The 14,846-nt window shown below is 50.1% G+C and overlaps 1 long non-coding RNA gene across 1 annotated transcript; it reads right to left on the minus strand.

The window, feature by feature from the left end:
* Positions 1-707: 707 nt before the first annotated feature.
* LOC132371396 (uncharacterized) lies at positions 708-13,064 on the minus strand. The gene is made up of 4 exons (XR_009504842.1): positions 12,807-13,064; positions 8,441-8,698; positions 2,415-2,572; positions 708-1,014 (listed from the first exon to the last, which is right to left on the minus strand). It is a non-coding gene; the product is annotated as an uncharacterized LOC132371396 (long non-coding RNA).
* Positions 13,065-14,846: the final 1,782 nt, after the last annotated feature.

Consider the following 14,846-nt stretch of genomic DNA (forward strand, 5'->3'; position numbering starts at 1 on the left):
GAATCCATAAACTCAGTATAATGATGAGGCCGGAGGTAGAATCAGGATTTGGAGCTTAAGAACATACAAAATGTGCAACTAGCACTTTGGAAAATGTGGCAGGAAGACAGGAGAATGCATAAAAAAAAAAAAGTGGTAAACAAGTAGCAAGGGCCTAGTTGAGGTTAGCATATACCTGAAATAGACCCAATCAGAATAATTTGATGTCGCCCCAAAATACTTATCAGTCTTACAGCAAAGAAAGGAAAGGAGGTGGTGGAGAGTACCAGGAGTTTTAATAAATAGACGTGGCAAAAAAATCCTGGGTTTGGGGCTTTGGGAGGGGTGAAGGTATCAAAGTGCTCTCACCACCAGGTTTGGGCCCACAGAAGGCTGACAGTAGGGGGTGCTCTTGAACCATGCTTCAGTCTCCTGGGACAGGGCTTGGTGTTCATGAAGCTGTGCACACAAACTAAACAGCCTCTTCTCAGGGGGCAGAGCCGTATGGGGGAATGCCACACCAACTCAGAAGTTGGACCTCTCTATGATCTCTAAAGTTTCTTCCAAAATTCAAGATTTTATGATTATTTTGGGATGGCTGTAGAAGTTGGCAATCTCCAGAATTCAAAATTAAGTGTGAAATTTAATAGAATACACACAGAATTTTAAAAATAAAATTCACAATAGCCAAATTTCGTATATTGATTTTCTTCCAAGGATATCTGTATTCTCTTGTTGATAATACCCCCATCATCTTTTTCTCTTTTTTTTCCACTCTAAACATTTCTTGAGATCAGAGGTACTAGGCTGTGATATGCTGTAGGGATACAGTTGGGAATAAAGTAGACATGATTCCCTCTTTCTTAGAGCTCCTACTTGGGTGGTAGAGATGACCATTAAACAGACAGTCCAGCAGTGAATATACAGTCATGTCAAAAATGCAGAAGAGGGACTTCCCTGGCAGTCCAGTGGTTAGGACTCCACGCTTCCACTGCCGGGGGCCCATGTTCGATCCCTGGTCGGAGAACCAAGATCCTGCATGCCACGTGGCGCAGCCAAAAAAAAAAAAAAAAATGCAGAAGAATATGTTTATAACCCTGGGATAAGGAAAGCATTTATAAGCAAAATATAAGACCCAAAAGGAAAGATACTGATTCATTTACTAAACATAAATGTAAGACTTTTATAAAACAAACACCATGAACAAAATTAGATCAACAATAGACTAGGGGAAAATCCTTGCCACCTATGTACTGATAACTGTAATCTAGCTGCAAGACCCCTGATATGAGACAGCAAAAAGTGTTACTGCTTACTCCATGGCCTTGGGAAGACCACTGCTGGCCTCTTCGTCTACACATCAAGATCATTGTACTCTTGTGGCTGTGAGGCTCGGTAGAAATATTGTAAATAAGCGTGTTTTGAAAACGAAGTGCGGTACAAATGCAAAGAACAAGTGTGTAATGATTTGCTGCAAAAGAGCTTTCTTTTCCTGAAATACTGCTGTCAAGCCTCAGGCTGGTGGCTGGGAACATGGGCATAAGCTAATGGCCGCGTGGATTTCTTCAGTGTCAGTTGAGGAACCCCTAGACAGCCCCCCGCAGGCCACATTGCACCAGGGATGTCACTCCCCCTGGGAATGGCATCCACGATTTCCCTTCAAGAAGACCTTCAGTTCAAGTGGCTTTTAGGTTTGAATTCTGCTACCAACCCTCCTGGGGAAAAGCCACTGCTTTGGGTTTGATTGCCTCAGACTATCAAGATGACAGCTATGAGTAATTACCCTTACTATATTTGACACTTAAAGAGCTACAAATCGTAACCAGCTGTTGTGATAACAACTGTTATCCCAGTTTTTTCATGTTGGGAGCCGATGCTCCTATACGGTATATGGCAGGGTATCTAAAGTGTATTTTGGAATCCTGTATCGAAGAAGCCTTTTAGGGAGCACCTAATGTGTCCTTATATATAAAAGAAGGCTGAATTTTAACCCAGCATAGATGGATGAATATTTTGTTTATTCATCCCTCGAACATACGTTTTACTGAGTACGCCCCAGCTAGAGTGCCAAGATGAAAGGATATGTTCCCGACCACTAAGGAAATCACAGGCTCAAAGGGGAGACTGACATCAATATTTCTCAAAGCTTTTTGATTGAGAAGTATAAGACATAATAGACAGAAAGTACATAAAACCTAGATGTGCAAAGTAATTTAGTAACATGGTGGAGGGAGGGATTGGTTCAGTCCTGGAAGGTCAGGGCCAATTTCCTACGGGAAGAAAAACAGAAGCTGGGCTTCAAAGGATGAGCAGAGTTTGCTAAGTGAAGACCCAGGTTTTGAGGGAGGACACAGAGGATGCAGAGGATATATATAGCATTCCAAGCAGAGGAGGTAGCAGATGCAAGCCAGTGAGACAGGCATGGGAGGGCTTACCGGGTAACGTGGGAGTAGCAAGAAGTGAAGCTGGAAAGGTAGATTTTGGCCACATTTTGCAAGGCCTTGACCACCATGCTAAGGAGTGTGGACTTTCTTTTGTAGTCACTGTGGAAGAGTCAGTCTTCTCATACCTTAGAAAGGTAACCTGGATTGTACTATACCAAAAGGGTGGGAGGAAAAGAAAAATTAGACATAATAAAACCAGTTAAAAAACTATTGAAAAAAAAAAAAAAAAAAAAAAAAAAAGAAAAAAAAAAACTATTGAGAATACGCCAGACACAAAAGAACAAGTACTACATGGTTCCACTTATATGAGGTACCTAAAATAATCAGAACCGTAGAGAAAGTAGAATATTGGTTACCAGGGGCTGGGGGGAGGTGGAATGAGGAGTTTCTGTTCAATGGGTACAGAGCTTCAGTTTGGGATGATGGGAAGCTTCGAGGGATGGATAGCACAACAGTGCGAGTGTACTTAGTGCCACTGAATTGTACACTCCAAAAGGGTTAAAATGGTAAATTTTTTGTTATGTATATTTTGCTGTAATAAAAAACAAAGCTATTGCGTTCGTCCTGGTAAGAAAGTGCACATGAGTCTGAATTGAATAATGAGTTTAAAGAGGAAAAGAATAATTAAATTTTCCCCCCAATAAGAGTGATTTAAGTTTAAAAGACATTTCTGAGAGATAATTGGAAGGACTTGTGTCTGGATGAAAAGGTCAAGGAAAAAGGGGGCAGAGATGATAGAGGTCTTTGGTTTATACACAACTGTGTACATATTGGCTGAAGAGGAAGAGAAGGATGAGTTTGATTCTGTGGGGTGTAATCTACAGTGGATAAAAATATATGTATATGAGTGTGCACACACACACACACACATACACACACACAACTGGAGCTTTGGGAAGAAGACAGAGTTAGAGAAAACAATTCAGGAGTTGTCAGTATGTGGGTAGTATGGAACTGAAATCATTCAGGGAGGAGTGAGGGGGAAAAAAAGAGAGAGAGAGAGAGCCATAAGCAGGATCTCGGAGAACATAACTAGTGGGACCAAGAGGAAATAAAAAGAAAAGAAGAATCAAAAAAACAATGGTTTGGGGCTTCCCTGGTGACGTGGTGGTAAAGAATCCACCTGCCAATGCAGGGGACACGGGCTCGAGCCCTGGTCCGGGAAGCTCCCACATGCTGTGGAACAAATAAGCCCGTGTGCCACAACTGCTGAAGCCCGCGTGCCACAACTACTGAAGCCCGCGTGCCTAGAGCCCATGCTCCGCAACAAGAGAAGCCACCGCAATGAGAAGCCCGCGCACCACAACGAAGAGTAGCCCCCTCTCGCCGCAACTAGAGAAAGCCCGTGCACAGCAACGAAGACCCAATGCAGCCAAAAATAAGTAAATAAAATAAATAAATTTATTTTAAAAAATGGTTTTGTAGAAGCAAAGAGAGAAAAGAGTGTCATGGTCAATAATGTCAAATGCGATGGAGGTTAGTTAGGATGAAGACTGAACGCAGTTGGCAGATTGGAAATTTGTGGTCACCGATGACATTTTCCAGATATAAGTTATAAGTCATTTTGCTTTTCCAGATAGCGATCATAGTTAGGTAAGAGGTGAATGGGGTGTGAGGAAATGGAAGTAGTCAGTGGAGACTAATTTTTTTTAAATGTGCGAGATTCTTCATCCCCTTTGCAAATAACACTATTAATCCTCATTCTTAATCTCTTTATGTGTTCATGCTTATAATTTCAACTAAAGCTCAGTCTTATTTATCATTGGTTGTCCCTATCTTCAGTGGGACCTCATATCTCAGCCCCCTCCACTTAAATGTGGGATTCTTAAACTAAAGAAGGGAGAGGAACACCAAGTTGAATCTTGTTTTGTAATTATAAATGATACTGTGAAGATGGCTTCTATTTCAGTGGGAGGTACCTTTCTGTCTTTAGAGAATCCCTTCAATAATGTAATGATTCTCTCCTCTTTGTAGATGAGGATGATTTTCTGTTTATTGTTATTTTTAAAATATATTTCTTTTATTGAGGTAACACTGGATTACAACATTACATAAGCTTCACGTGTACAACGTGGTATTTCTACTGCCATATACCCTACAGTGTGCTCACCACCAAAAATTTCGTTTCCTTTAGTCATCATACAGCTGACCCCCTTTACCCCTTTCCTCAGCCCCTTCCCCTCTGGTAACCACTGCTCTGTTTGGTTTGGTTTGGTTTGTTCATTTATTTTGTTTTTGTTTGTTTGTTTTTTATATTCCACGTTATGAGTGAAATCATGTGGTATTTGACTTTCTCTATCTGACTTATTTCACTTTGCATAATATCTTCAAGGTCCAGAGGATGATTTTCTTGACTCTCAATCAGGACTTAGACTTTGTCTGTCTAGCAGCTGCGACACACACTGTTGACATGAGATAAGCTGGGTGTTAGAAAACCTGGATCCTAGTTCTATTTAGCCTCTAAGCTGTGTGATATTGCATAAGTCATTTTGCTTTTCCAGATAGCAGTTTTCTCATCTATCAAATGAGGGGTTTGGATTAAGCGATTTTGAAAATTCTTCCCTGTTCTAATACATTCCCAGTCAGTTACCTTTGTGACTGTGGCACCCAGCTGCCAGATGATTGGCCAGCGTCAGGGGTGCTATGTATGATAGGGGAATAGGGCAAGACTGCTGGTCCACACTGGGACGTGGTTATTGCAACTCACTGTCACTGGTGTCACTTAGTCCTCTTCCCTGCAGGGCTCTGAGACCTCGTGGCTCACCTGGCTTCTGGCCTTTTTAGTCCAATCTACTAAGCCCCTCTCCTGGGCTGGCTTCTCAGGGCCATGGCACTGGTTGATGGAGCTGATGTGGAAACTCTGGGGCAGGGGAGATGGGAAAGGATACAGGGCCAAATTGCCCTAAGGAAGTGAGGCGAGATTCCCCAGATGCCTCATATAGGCAGCATTCCCTTCCTGTGTGATCTGTAGTGCCCACATTCAAGTTGCGCATGAGGACAGACTAGCCAAGGGGCAGGGGGGGGGGGTCCCTAGTACAAGCCCCTAAGAATAATGGCAGTAGGGCTTCCCTCAAGAACAGTGACAGTATCAGTAAATTCATTAAGAAATCCACCAGTAACGATGAGAAAGCTGGCACATCTCCCCTTCAGATCAACACTGATCAAGATGAGCCTCGCCGGTGTTTGTGGGTAGGGCTGAGAGAACAGCTCCCTGGAGCGGGCTTCACGTCAGACAGTCAGGAAAATCCACTTCTCCCTGGTGCCTCTGCTCTCAGATCAGAGGACATTTCAGTGGAAAACCATGTAGGATTTCCACTCTAGTATCCAACTGGTTTGCATCATGCCTTTTACTTTTAATTTAGCCTGTCTAGGTTTTATGAAGTTTCATTTTGAACCTGGTCCTTTTACACGTATAGTGCTTGTTGTTACGTTTTTGATGAACTAAGGAAAGGGCAGTTGCCTTCTCAGTGCGCTGATGGCAGGAGAAAGGTCTGGGTGTGCGGCGCAATTGCCAGGGAGTTGAGCAAGTAGGTAGGAAAGATGGGAGGAGTGGTGGTATGCTCCTTCCTCGTGTGGGCAGCTGGTCCTTGAGCCAGCTCTGCTGAGAGGAGAGGTTACCTCTCCCATCTGGGTCTGGTGCTTAAGGGCAGGGAGCACATAACAAGCCTTTCCTGTGGGTTCTGGTCCTGCATGTCCAACTGCTGGCTGGCTGGCTATTTCCACTCGGATGTCCACTGTCCCTTCATACCCAACATGCATGAAACCTGGTTCCATTTTCCCCCAACCTGTTCTCCCTCCCTACCCTGTTTGTGGGATTCGTTTGTCAGCCCTGGAGAGGGATGTGGGAGAAGCCGTGGGCTGGGAGTGGACCAGGATTCTGGTCTCAGTCTTGCACTTGGCTGGGTGTCTCTGAGCAGACTCACACCCTTTCAGAGTTGGGACACGCTGGTGTAGCATTGTCTACGGAAGCTGCATGCCAGTTATGCCCAATCACCCTGTAGCATGTTGTTATCAAGACTTCAGTCGTAACTGATCATGAGAGCAAACTCTGTTCACAAAGGCCCACCTTTCCTCTCCTGTTACTGATCCTTTCTATCGGAGTCATTATCTAGTGTCTGTGCCAGATATTTCCCGTTTGCCCTTCTAGACCCTCAGCTCACCCTTCTCCACCCTACACTTGGCCCAGGGAGGCTGACCTGTGCCCTCTGGCTTGGGTTGGGTTTGGCCCATGGGGAGCACCCCTAGGAAATTGGAGAGAAGAAGGAGAGCGAGGCCATGACCCTAGTCTCCCAGCCTCCTCCCGTGGGGCACCCTGGCCTTGCTGTAGCTCTCAGCCAAAGGCCCCTGCATGTCTCCAATCATCCTTTTCAACAGGACTTTCTCCTCCTGGGTTTCAATTCCTCTTCCTTCCCCTTGTCCTTGGGCCCAAGGGTGGAAACGGTTCCTCCACTGTTGCTACTCCTGGGTTACTACAGATCCACTGTGGTTGCCTTATATCCTATCTCCATCTTTGCAGGTGATCTAATGTGATCGTTTCCTCTGTTTCCTGGTGGGAGTCTGGCTGATGGAGTTTTGGCGAACAGGGATGAGAAGGAGGACCTGGAAAGGGGACAGAGGGCACCGTTTCCGAGGCTCACAATTCCACCTGCTGGTCGCTTGTTGGTAGAGAGAGTGAGTGGCTGAGCTGCCCTGCCCAGGACCCGCCTCAGCCCTGGCTGGAGGGGCCCTCTCGGCCCACCTCTGGGTATGCCCTCTCCCCAGGGGGCAGGAGTCTGTGGGACCAAGGGGACAGGCCAGCCTGGAGGCACACACTCTCGTTCCCAGATCCTGGCCTTCCTGCCCAAGTGACCCCTAGCAGAGCCTGTGCAGGACTCCCCGCCAGCTGTGCAGCCCTCGGCCAACTGAGGGGTGGGCGAGGGCGATTGCTCACGGGGCAGGGTGGGCAGAGCTTGGATGTAAGACGGGACGTCCACTTGCAGACACCCCAGGCCGGCAAGGTGTGGGGTGGGGGGGAGGTGAGGAAAGCCGGGGCTTGGGCTGTGAGCTGAGACCTGCTCTGTTCACCCGTGCTACTGCATTTGCGCACAGACCCCCAGGAGTCAGAGAGTTCTAAATGCAAACCGGCTCCCAGGCTGTTATGAAGGTGCACGTGTCAGGGTGGGATGACAGAAATTATTTATGCACAGTTTGTCAGCTTGATTTGTAACTTTCCAATAAGTAGACATATACTATGTAGGCTCCTTTTGTGCGTGTGCCCCGGGCCCTGCAGATGTTAAGTGTGCGGGGTCCTCACAGCCATGCTGTCCCCAGTTGCTCCTAGTCAGTGGTAGGCAGGCTGTCTTCTTTTTAAATATTTATAGGGACAGAGAGTATCCAGTTCCCCATTGATTCTCACGGCCTTCTTAGGACATTTTCTCCCTTAAGTCCAGTTCCCTTAAGGAACAGGATATGATGAGTTAGAAGGACCTTTCTGGGACTTCCCTGGTGGCGCACTGGTTAAGAATCCGCCTGCCAATGCAGGGAACACGGGTTCGAGCCCTGGTCCGGGAAGATCCCACATGCCGCAGAGCAGCTAAGCCCGTGCGCCACAACTGCTGAGCCTGCGCTCTAGAGCCCGCGAGCCACAACTCCTGAGCCCACGTGCCACAACTACTGAAGCCCGTGCACCTAGAGCCCGTGCTCCACAACAAGAGAAGCCACCGCGATGAGAAACCCGCGCACCACAACAAAGAGTAGCCCCCGCTCGCCACAACTAGAGGGACCCCGCGTGCAGCAGCGAAGACCCAACACAGCCAAAAATAAATAAATAAAAATAAAATTAAAAAAAAAAAAAGAAGAAGAAGGACCTTTCTGTTGACACAGTGAAGGCTGTTGACAGGGGCGGAGCTTGCAGCCAGAGTCTCGGGCTGGGGTCCTGTACTTTCCAGCCATCCTAGAAGAGGTCTGGATTGGGCCCCGCGGGGGATGGAGAAGGCAGGACAGACGGCTGTGAGGGAGCGACAGTTCCCGTCTCCTACCTCGCTCATCGCAGAGCCCAGAGGGATGCCTCCATCCAAGGCGACCGGCATCTTGCGGCTGCCCCTCCCAGCTCTGTCGGGCAGCCCAGGCTCAGGGGCCCTCGTGGAGGTGTGTCTTCTGAGGCCTGAGCAGCGGGGCGGGCCGCTTGGCCCCTGAAGCAGGTGGCTGCGTGTCGGAGCTGCCGGTGGGGCCCCTGGTGCAGGCTCCTTCAGGGGAGACTCTGGCCTGCCTCTCGGCCTGAGGAGGCATCCCTGGCCCTGCGGAAAACAGAAAGGAGGGAGACAAAGAGACGTGAGGGGCCGCGGACACCATCGGCTGGGGCCTGCGGCAGGGTTCAGTGGGCGGCTCTCTGGCTTTGCGTCCGCCGCTGTCTTGCCCTCTAGACACAGGTGCTTCCTCTGCCCCTGGCGGAGTGTGAGCCTCCTTCCCTAGTCTTCACTGGCCTCGGGGAGCGGCACTTTCTCCTGTGATGTGTCCCTTCACTGCTTTCTTCCTGCCTTTCCGCATAGATGGTAAAAGCCAACAAGGGCAGAGTCCGCTACCCGCTCCAGCCATTTTCCAGTCACACAGTCCTCCCCCCAACTACTACCGTCACCATGGAGCTGTTTACCATCTAATGAGAGGTATTGATGGGCTATGGGAGTGAGGTCCGTTCCTGTGGTCTCCCTGGTGGCAAGGCGGGCGAAGTCCATGTAGCCCGTCGCTGGGCATGACGTGGGAGGAAGTGCATTTTCGGGCACAGGCTGTGGAGTGGGGCTGGCTGCTGGGCCCCCGCTCAAGGCCCAGGCGCCCGCTGAGAGCCCAGCTGTGCAGGAGGAACCAGCGAGCCTCCCGGGCAGGGCAGGAGGTGCCCCAGCGGGTGAAGCCCACCTCTGTGGGAGGCTGAGTGTGTACTGGGCCTCTGACAAGGAAGAGCTGGGCTGGAGGACTCCAAGGCACTGGCAGGAAATGTGGGGGCAAGAAACAGTGTCTGGGTCCAGGATCTGGACCACATTCAGCACCCTCATCCCATCACTCCCCAGCCTGAAGCAACAATTCCAAACTGGTGACGGGGCCTCAGTGTGACCCGTACCGCCCCCTTGGTGGGCTGCTCAGGCCTTCAGGCCCAGAGATCAGGGCGTGGTCCATCTGAGAAAGTACCTCTGAAAACCCCAGTTATCGGGGTGAAAAAGCTCTCAGGGTAAAGGGCAGGAAGGTGGCTCTGTGTCCCCAGGCCAGCCTCGTCCATCAGCCCCACGTGCCTCCTCCTGTGTAGAGCCGCCTCCCTGGGTGGAGAGAAATGGACTGGTCCTGGGAGAGGCGCTTGGAACCAGGCGTGGCTCCGTGGGCTTCCCTCGAGGCAGCAGAGGTCACATGTGAGGCCCTTCCGGCACCTTCCAGTCAGCTTGCCTTTCCTCCCACCCTGGGATGTCAGCACCACGGACAGGACTCAAGCCCAGTCCTGGGAAGGCGAGATCTGTTCAGGATTCAGGCCAAGCAGAAGGCAGGCCAATTCCTGTCTCCAGGAAGGAGAGAGATGGTGATGATTCCTCCACTGGGTGTCACTGCTCCCCTCGTTCTCTATCACACAGGCTCTGGCAGACTGCAAGGGGATAAAGCGAAGGAGGCCCCAAGTAGGGAACAGGGGAGGAATTGTCTGGGTCAGTCCAGAGAACGCTGGCTGGGAGCGCAGCGGTGGGTTTTAGTCTTCGAGTGCTACTTACCACACAGCGGCCCCACTTGCCCTCAGTGGTAAGACTAGGGTCGGGGACACTCCCTGCTGGCACTCTCTGCTCGCGGCAGTTCCCTGCAGCCACGATGCCCCCAGCTTTACTGTCTTCCTATCATACCTACCGCATCCTCTGCAAAATCTGAACAGGGAGACGGGCATGAGCAAGGAGCAGTGTGGGAGACCTTGTTCCCCTGCTTCCCCGGGGCCATCCACCCACAGGGTCAGCACAGGCGAAGACAGCGGAGCCAGCCAGGTGAGCGCCCACGACCGAGGCACTCACTGCCCCGTGGAAGCCATCCTCAGAGGGTTCAGGAGTTCCACGAGAGCTGAGGGCTCTGGTGTGTCCCCCTTGCACGGAGAGAGCTCACAGTGTGCTGGTGTGCTGCGTGCTCACCCTCTGGAACTCCAGACCGCACCACTGTCCCCAGGGACAGGTCAGCACAGTGCAGCCTGTTAGCTGACACCCCATTCAGCATCAGAGCCCAGAGAGTGGCCTGAGCCTGCCTTGATGATGTCCGAGCTGAAAGGAGGAGGGCAGCGGCCTGGGTCCTAGGGGTCCTTAGAGAGACTCTGAGGAACTGCCGGAATTAAGAGAACTGATGCCAAAGAGAGCAGCCCTCCAGCCCTGCAAAAAACATATTTCGGGGCAGAAAACCCCACAGGCATTTCTATCACAGAACATCCCAAATGATCTCCGTGAAGGCACTCGACAGTTCCCACCGTCCCCAAGTTGGTATATGGATCTGTTTCATCTTCCATTGGGCATCCTAGAGTTGAGTGAAGCAACTCCCTTATCTCTATGCCAGGAAACAATTATGGAAGAAAGTGTGTTATCTAGTGTAAAATCAACCAAAGTGCCATCCATCGGAACCATGACATGGTTTCACCCCACAGAAACATCCTTTGAATGGCAACAGGAGCCGCTTCAAGGGGATGCGGGGGGCGATGGACAGAGAGGGCAGGCGTGTAACTCTGTGCCTTCAGCACCAGCCCCTCCGGTTCTCCCACTGCACAACCTCCCACAGCATCCCTCCCAGCCCAGCCTCCTTTACGAAGCCCTCCCTGACCGAACAAGATCCGGCACAAATGCAACCCTCCCCGCAGGACTTTTTTCTTTGTTCCCTCCCAAAGCCATTTGGTTGGATTCGAATCATCTCTTTTATTCTCTAAAGGGCCAAGTGCCCAATCTGGGTTCCCAGAGTGGTCATTGGTCTGGGAACACGTTCTAAGCTAATTACTGGAGGCACGGTGACAGTTCGGAGTGCCAGGCTAGTCATTTTTCAGTGTTGGGGAGCAGGATGCTGTGTTGCATTAAAACAACTAACTTTGGGTTCAGGAAATAACGGGGTCAGGGCTTCGCTGTGGGGAAGGATACCTTGTGAGGGCTGGTGGTTGCCATTTCTGAGACAGGAGGGAAGGTAAGACCTGAGCGACAGGTCCATCAGGAGGCTCTTATTACAAGGGTTGTCCTGGCCTGGGTCTAGGTTTATTCAAATGCTTCTGCCGTGACTTGATCATTTTATGCCAAGACTATTACACTGTACTCCTGATTCGCCAGCTTCTGAGCCCCCACATACACTTACAGAGTGTATGGTTTAAGCCGAAAAAAAATTTTTTTCGGCCGCGCAGCATGTGGGATCTTAGTTTCCCGACCAGGGACTGAACCCATGTCCCCTGCAGTGGAAGCGCGGAGTCCTAACCATGGGACCTCCAGGGAAGTCCCTAAGCCTAAAATATAACATGCCTGCCCCAAACAGCCACCGCTGAACCTACCATTACGATGCCTTTTGATTTCTACCTGCCCTGCTCCACCATTTCAAGTTTATCATCCTTCCCCTGCCCCCATCCTCCAAACACACACCCACAGCGCCCACCAGAGCCCTCTGGTCAATGAGGGTGTCCTGGCCACTGCAGTCACTTTTACCAGACTGTCTTAGAAGAAGTATGCTTGACCTGGTGGCCCAGGGCCTCTTAGACCCCTTCTGGGGACTTCTGAGCCTACCCCCCAAATTCTTCTGAGTGTCAGCCCAGCGAGTGGAGTTGCTCAGGAAACTCGTTCACGTCCCCTGCAGCAACCAGAGCGGCTTTTGGACTTTTCCAGGACACAAGACACAGGGCAGATAAAGGTCCAGCCCTTTCATGATCCCGGGAAAGAAAACACCCCAAACCGAAACCAGACAGTATCAGGAGAAAGGTGTGTAGACTTATGCAGGTGTGTGCAAGTTTCCTGCAAAGAAGATTCCGTGAGACACGGAACTGACTAGACCCCTGAGCTCAGCATTGGGGGGCTCACTCCTCAGTCGCCCTGACAGAACGACCCCCTCCCACCCCGCCTCCTGTTTATAGTTTTCAGAGCTGTTGACGCAATCCCTTAATATCTTCCTTCTCCACAAATCCAAGTCGCTAAGCCTGATTGTGCTGCCTTTTTTTCTTTTCTTTTCCTTTTTCTTTTTCCTGCGGGATCTTAGTTAGTTCCCTGACCTGAGACTGAACCCACGCCCTCGGCAGTAAGAGCGCCGCCAGGGAATTCCCTGTGCCTCTGCTTTGATAGCAGCAGCTGTATCCGCCCCCCACTTCCCAGTTCTCTACATGCCTTGCTCCAGCCCAGAGCAGATCTGAGGGAGGGAAGGAGACAGACATCAGCAAGGACTGACCTTTGCGACTGTCCAGTTTGATCCCAGACCAAAAGCCAAGTGACTAAGGAGCAGGTGACTCAAGCCGCAGGGACCCTCCTGGGCTCTAAGCCGTCTTGTAGCCACTTTCTTCTGAGCTCTCTGGCACCTCTCTCCTTCTACCTCCGCTCCAACATCAGTCTATTTTTTCCCACCAAACTGCAAATCTTGTTTAAAAAGGATGGCAAGGAAATGTTTTATTTAGGACTCTCACTCCTCTCTCCCAGAAGCCTTCCATGGTCCTTCTCCATGAGCCGTTTTCATGGAAGAACGGACTTCTGGGGTCATTACAAAGGGGATGGGGGCAAAGGTAACACCCCCAAGGAGCTGCTCTGGTGAGCAGTGAGCCTGTGAGACACTTAAAACCTCTCCATCTAGTATTGTATTAACTATAGTTTCTTGTTTCCTGGCATTTGGGGCTCACTAGCCAGAGAAAGACTGCCCTTCTCAGGGCTAGCCAATTCTTAGAGATAGCAAATGGCTCACCTGTGAGTGTGCCTTTCATATGCAAACCATCCAATCCAGAGCGTACCCTCAGCCGCCTCCTTCATCTGGCCAAGCCACCATCCATCCCCCTGCCCTAATCCTCCCAGGGCAAGATACCACACAAGTGGTGACAGCACCTAAGCCCCAGAGCCCCCCAGAATTATTCACACTAACCAATCTTTAGCCTGTTCAGCTACTTACCCTGCCTCACTCATTCCTTCCTGCAAAAAACACAAGACAGGCCTTTGCCCAAGCTTTCCCCTCCCTCATTCTGCCCCGTGACTGACTCAGGTGCCTCTCTGTGTGGCCCTACGTGGTGGGCCATGCCCCCCTTCTTGGGAACTGTGAGTAACAAACTACCTTTTCAATGGCAGTCATCTCCTGATCTGTCGGCCTCATCTTACCTGAATGAAAGCAAAATCCCAGGTACATTTTAAAACCAGCATGGAGGCCAAAGACCTTGGTTAAGCTATGCCCCTCTCTGAGGGGCTGTGTCATCCTCTGCAATGGAGATGAGATTCCTAAAGTTTTAGAGGAAACCCAGCCCAGTTCCTTCCCCCCTGTGGCAGCGGCATCTCATGCCCTGCGGGCTGCTTGACCAGTAGTCCATCTCATGGTGTCGATCCTGGGCTCAGGCAGAGAAGGCCGGAACCCGTGCTTTCAGGCGTCCCCTATGGTGTTGTAGCCAGGACCCGTGGACTGTGGAAGGGGAGGAGTTGGGGTCCACCTCTTTGCGGACAAAGACCTGGCCCAAGAGTCCACAGCCACAAGTTATTGACTGAGACATACTGAATGGGCCTGGATAATGGGATTCAATCCGACTGCTCTTCATGGAGGACCTCCTGTGTGTGCCAGACACTCTGACGGGGAGCAATGGGGCTTGGAGGAGCCGAATCCTGAAGGACATCATAGGCCAGACTAAGTGTTCATTTTACTGTATCTGCGGGGCACAGGCGAGTAAGAAAGAGTTTTAAAAAGGAGAATGACATGACTAGATTTATGTTTGAAGAGTTGATGTAATGAAGTTGGCTTAGATGAAATTAATATACTTGCTACCATTGAAGAACTGGACACACATGCGACATATTTATTGTAGAAGAGGAATTTGGTAGAACTTGGGAAGACTTGCATATGGTGAACTGAGCTCTGGCTTGGGTATTGGTGGATGCTGGTGTCATTCACTGAGATGAGGTGCGTGGACCAAGCAGGTTCCCTCCTTCTCTGGACCTTAGTTTCTTCTATAGTTCCTTTCAGCTTTCATAATCTAGAATTCTACTTCCCAGAAAGAAAAGAAGGTGGAGGCAAAAAAGGGAGAAGCAATGTTCACACTAGTGGGCCCTGAAATCAGCCTTTGAACATCTTGCCAGGCTGGCATTCAGTGGAGGACTGAGTTCACGTGGGTCTTGGTCAGAGCTGGGCAGAAACCACCCATGACGGCCACCTTGTGTGCCTCTCAGGAGAAGCAACTTTAATGTGTAGCCCAAGCTCCACTGCTACTCAGCCCCCTTAGAAATGATGGACGAGAAGATGGATACC

This window comes from Balaenoptera ricei, chromosome 9 (genome assembly GCF_028023285.1).
Source record: "Balaenoptera ricei isolate mBalRic1 chromosome 9, mBalRic1.hap2, whole genome shotgun sequence".
NCBI lineage: Eukaryota > Metazoa > Chordata > Mammalia > Artiodactyla > Balaenopteridae > Balaenoptera > Balaenoptera ricei.